Source organism: Rhyacophila brunnea, unplaced genomic scaffold (genome assembly GCF_057557595.1).
Source record: "Rhyacophila brunnea isolate RB1 unplaced genomic scaffold, BYU_Rbru_1.0 scaffold_16, whole genome shotgun sequence".
Taxonomy (NCBI): Eukaryota; Metazoa; Arthropoda; class Insecta; order Trichoptera; family Rhyacophilidae; genus Rhyacophila; species Rhyacophila brunnea.
Genome location: NW_028232816.1, coordinates 49,273 through 55,597, shown reverse-complemented (window position 1 = coordinate 55,597; position 6,325 = coordinate 49,273).

Sequence of the window (6,325 nt, the reverse complement as noted above, 5' to 3'; positions counted from 1 at the left end):
TACGGATCGCCAACACGTTATGGTTATTTATTTGGACAATATTTCGCCAGGAATTGCCGAAATACATCATTGAGTTGATAGAAAGAAATATTGCAATGCATTTTGCAATATTTCATGCAAATTATGATCCGATGTCTACTCATAAGCAATGGAACAAGGAAAGAATTGGGAATTTAATAAATTTATGTAAGTAAGTACATAATGAGAAATATCAATCAGTTAAAAAAAATCATATGAGAATTGTATTATTATACTATGATTGTCGTTTTCGTATGATTTTAAAAAAATCAGTCAGTTGGACCGGTCGGCCATCGCATCACGCAGGCCATCCATGGATTAAAACCGTATGTGGTTAATAACCGTGTGCCATACTAAGCTTATCTTTTCTGTTCATGGAAATATATTTTCACAAAGTATATTTATAAGCATCTGATCGTATCCGTTTATACCATACACTTACACTTACAAATTTAGTGAAAATATATTTTCATGAATAAAAATCATAAGTTTAGTATGGCACACGAATGTAAACTGCATTCGGTTCCAGTCCATGGATGGCCCCTTGGTATCGACAAGCGAAAATAATATCCTTTCTCAATTACGCACGCTAGTGCACGCCAATCGAGGTATTGGGAAGTTGCTCCAAGAATAAACAGCTCAAAATTGAAGGTCGCTTAACGTTCGTTATGCCATGGTAGACGCCTTCTTAACGGGTATGGAGACATAGAAAAGCAAGTGTGTGCTGGTAAAATCGTATCTTCGCATTGAATTAATCCATTATTGATCCACTAGTCACATTACAAATACACAGTGGAACCGCTAAGCCTAAGCCATACATCCCTCCAACATCGTTCGACATATTGCGGAACCCACCGAATTCGTTTCAGGCACACTTTATTATACCATCATAATTTTTTTTTTTTTGTTATTTTACCGAGGCTTTGACTGCGACTCACTGTCATATCGCCTCTTCTCTTCTAGAAGGGGATCCGTCGATCAGGTCCTCACTCCTATTCTGTTAAATAGCTTTATAATTATTTTGCCTAGCTCTTCCGTCTTTCTCTCTTTCTTCTTTAGACGCCAGTGTTTTATGCACCAGAATCGCTACTCCTCCGTATCTATCCCCTGTGTTTTTTGATACATCGTGTAGTCAATGAATTTCAGATAGTCTAATTCAGACCTCAGCCGAGTCTCTGAGATTAATGCTATTGTTATTTTTTGTCTTATTGAGTAAAGTTCTATATCATTCTTTTTATGCTTGGTACTTCTGGCATTCCATTGTAAATCATAAAAATAGACTGGTTTGCTTTTTAATTATTGTATTTTTTTAGATCTCTTCAAAATACCATACCACTGTAAAATTAGAGACTGGTTTCCAGCGGGTGGACTCAGAGAATGAAATTGTTCAAGAGGATGAAGAGCAAAGCAATTATGAGAACCCTCAAAATAGTTGCTCTTGTTCCGAATGCAACCCAGGAAATCAGGTATTTAACAATCTATATATTAGGTATTTAAAATAATCTACTAATATACTGATTTAACTTACCAACATATACCTTCCTCTAAATTCTATTTTTTAAATCTTATTAATTCTAAATTTTAAAATATTATTCTTTCACCTATTGTAAACGTATCAACTTTCCTTTAACGTAAGAATACGTATGAGGGTAAATAGGTAATATGTTTAACATCCGGTATCTAGCTCAATACAAAACTCAAACGGTACAGCATGGAGATTCCATCTCTGTAGGATTACCATGCCTACAAAATAGAAAGTCGTGGATTACCATTGGTCGGTTGGTTATAATTCCTCCAGGTCCAGCACTTCGGATTGAAGATAGCTAAAATAATTACAGTATCAAAGGGCGCCACTTAACCTGACTCCTCTCCTGTCATATTACAACAAACGGGACATTATCAGGTCAAGAAAAAATAATACGATCTTTAGAAAAATGTTCCAAGATGGACTCGGAAACAATGTTTATTGGAAACAGTAAGACAAAGCATACACGAGAAGCTACAGTACAAAAGTTATAATTTAGACACGAACCAATTACCAGAATGACTATCCACACACCAGAGTAACCGGGAGGTGGTTATTACAAATTTCACAACAAATGAATCTAGACCTGGGAACAACAGATACAATAAATACCGTGATAAATGCCGCCATCTTGCTGGCTGGCCTGCCGAGCGGCCCGTCCGATAACGTCCTTCCTTGCTCACGATCCACACTTGACTAGCCGAAACTTCATGGCGATGCTAACCTCTGCAGCCAATCCGCAGGCAAGCTGCCAACTTAAAAATGTGTCCGCGCAGTACTGCCATTTCACGATCGCCTCTCAATTCTCAATGGAATTGCCAGTGTTTGAGAACGTATTATCCACGAGACGGGGAATAATAACGTTAGACTATGTTGTATATTACTTCTTGTAATATACTCCACGTTCATATAGTTGATTCTAGCAACCACTGCTATGACATATTCCGCTAGTCTCGGATAGACAAAGAGGATCATAGTAGTACAGGAGCCATACGATGAAATACAGATTGACTATCTATGGTCTGATAATAAAACTGGATCAACAAAAATATTCTTCTTCTTATTGTGCCATCTTCTAGCGGAGATCGGCCCACATCAAGGCGATCTTAGATTTGTCGTCTGCTACCCGGAATACTTCAGTGGAGTTGCACTCGTACCAATCAAGGAGGTTCTAAGCCACAAAATGCGGCGCCGTCCTCTGCTACACTTACCATTGATCTTTCCTTGAATGACACATTGGGGAATGCTGTAGTTTTGTCCTCATAATGTGGCCGAGGTATTATAGTTTCCTGGTTTTGATACTACATAAAAAAATGTAATTAAGGCTATAATTATCATTTCAAATAAAAATGGAGCTTTATCTAATTGAGAACAATTAAATTAAACTATATTGTAGATATTTTATTTTATTTATTTAATGAAAAAAAATGACTTAAGTAGGTACATAGTTGTTACATAAAGTTAAAATTATTTTATTATTTTTGTATTAACACTTTTCTACTGTTTAATTACTTAAAACTGATCCATATCTTTTTTATATAATAGGTTACTGTTTTAATAATATTTCTTTCTTTCAAAATATCATGTTTTGAACGTCTTAGATGTGACATATTTCTGCAAACTGGATTCAACCAGACGTATATAATAGCACTCTGCGAAAATTTTATATTTGGGAGACAACAATTTTAAAGATTTAAAAAATCTGTGTGATTATTTAATTTAAATATCTGATGAGATAGTTATTTTAATAATATTCAATAATGACACATAATTATTAATTAATTTCGAATCAAATAATGAATTTTTTCAGAATTACACACGTGTGGGTTAGATCTTGTTTACAGAAATAAATCCAATTATAAATTTGTAATGTTCACTATAATATGTAAAAATAAATAAAATTTGAATTTGATGTAAATAAAGTAATACATTAGTACACTAATTGCTTAAGTGACTGTCAGTTCGAAACGACAATGCTTAACTAATATCCTATGTATACTCTAACGTCTACATTATAGAATAGGTACCTAACTGCTACCGTACGTTATTAATTAAATGATAAACAGAACATATAAAATTATTTTCATATTAGTACATGCCATGTTACAATTAATAATACTAGCAGAGCCAGCTGGCGGTCGCCAGTCTGTCTCGGTCTTGCAGACAGCTTGTCGTCCTAATGACATGGTGTTGGATTTTAATATAATTGAGAAGTCGTGTTTGACTCGACGATCGCACGGTTGGAGGTTATCCGCGAACTCAAAACGTGTGGGTCTTCATCTGAATGCGGCTAAGACAAAATCCATATGCAGTGCTGCAAGCATTGACGCCGACACTATTTTGCGGATTTACGGTTTGCCCGTCGGGCTGGTATCCAGGTTCAAATACTTAGGTGCCACGCTTGCCGACGATGGTGGTATTTCTAGTGAGCTTGGAATCCGCATGGGTATGGCGGAGTATGCATTAAGCCAACATGGAGTCGCATGAAGACCAAATGCCGTTTGTTCAACGCGTGTCTGCTACCTGTGGTCCTGTATGGCAGTGAGACATGGCATCTCACTAAGCTTCAAAGGTTTCAGCTTTTGAGCTTTGAGAATCGATGTCTCCGCCGAATCTTAGGGATACATTGGTACGACCGCGTTACAAACACCCGAGTTCGTGAGCAGATACAGCAGCCTTCAGTGATTGACGTAATCACGAAGAGACGTTTTACGTGGCTGGAACATGTGTTCCGGATGCCGCCAAAGAGTACGACACTTCGTGGCACAACCTCAAGGGTTCCGTCGTTGTGGCCGGCCCTCCCTTACCCTGCAGCGGTCCTACAAAAGCGATCTACGCGCTGCAGGTCTGGAATGGCGAAAGGCGCAAGAGTTGGCGATAGATCGCGGGAAGTGGCGCGAACTTTTGCTTGCCCTATGTCCCAACACTAGGTCGTGACAGGGTGAAATAAGAAGAAGAAAGAAGTGAAGTATGCAGAGACGGCGTTATAATTTTCCCTTAGGGATGGATTTTCATTCACCTCAGACAGCCATTTCGCTGATTTGTCGGTTTTACGATTTGCAAATCGTCATTGCCAATATAAATTCGGGGTCGTATGTGTAGTCTATTCTGGAGTCTGGCCTTCACAATATCGTAGGACACCACCTTAGGCTGCTAGACCTAGTAGAACAGCTGGCAATCGCCGATTGCTACCACTGACATTTTAATAGAATATAATATGTATAGGTATATAAATGTTTCTTACTTTACTTACGATACTTTGCGACCATTGTTCGTGTGACTCAATACGTGTTGATTACCGATCTATACAGATAACGATAATGCAAAATTGTATAAAAATAAAAAGGCACAATCGCTTGCCAACTTAAAACCAAACAAACATATTATAATAGAAACGAGTGTAAGCAGATTTTTTTAGTTAATACAAGACAATAAATAAATCAAAAATCTGGGTTAATGATATGATTATTTATAGAGAGGTATCAGCGGTTGAAGACAATAAAATTACAATAATTATAGTTTCGTCGAAGAAGTATAATAAGGAACCAAAATAATTAAAAGCTTCGTATGTTTCAGACGTTTACAACTGAATGTGTCTTTTTTATGAAATTTGGTCAAATTTAAATACCTTTTCACCAGGATGAGTTTTTTTGTGTCTTTTCAAGTGACTGGATGTTATAAATGATTTATCACATTGGTCACATTTGAATGGTTTTTCACCAGAGTGGGTTATTTTATGTCTTTTCATATGACTGGATGTTAAAGATGAATAATCACATTGGTCACAATTGAATGGCTTTTCTCCAGAATGAGTCATCTTGTGTGATTTTAAGTTACTGGACCATATACACGAGTAATCACATTGATCACATTTGAATGGTTTTAGACCAGAATGGTTCATTTTGTGGATTTTTAACGCGACAGATTTTATAGAAGAGTAATCACATTGGTCACATTTAAATGGCTTTTCAGCTGAATGAGTCATTTTGTGTGTTTTCATCGAATGAGATAATACACACGAGTAATTACATTCATCACATTTAAATGGTTTTTCACCAGAGTGAGTAACTCTGTGTCTTTTCATGTGACTAGTTGTTATAGAAGAGTATTCACACTGGTCACATTTGAGTGGCTTTTTTCCAGAATGAGTCATCTTGTGTAATTTTAAATTATTGGCCCATATAGACGAGTAATCACATTGATCGCATTTAAATGGTTTTTCACCTGAATGAGTCATTTTGTGGATTTTTAGCATACTAGATTTTATACATGAGTAATTACACTGGTCACATTTTAATGGCTTATCGCTAGAATGTGTCATTTTGTGTATTTTCATAGAATGAGATAATACACACGTGTAATTACAATGATCACACTTAAATGGCTTTTCACCAGAATGAGTCATTTTGTGTGTTTTCATCAAATGAGATACTACACACGAGTAATTACATTGATCACATTTAAATGGCTTTTCGCCAGAATGTGTCATTTGGTGTATTTTAATTTGGTGAGATGTTATACATGAATAATCACATTGGCCACATTTAAATAGCTTTTTACCAGAATGATTAATTTTGTGTAATTTTAAGTTATAGGACCATATACAGGAGTAATCACATTCATCACATTTAAATGGCTTTTCACCAGAATGTTTCATTTTGTGGAATTTTAACACACTAGATTTAATACATGAGTAATTACACTCGTCACATTTAAATGGCTTTTCATCAGAATGAATCATTTTGTGTGTTTTCATCGAATGAGATAATGCACACGAGTAAT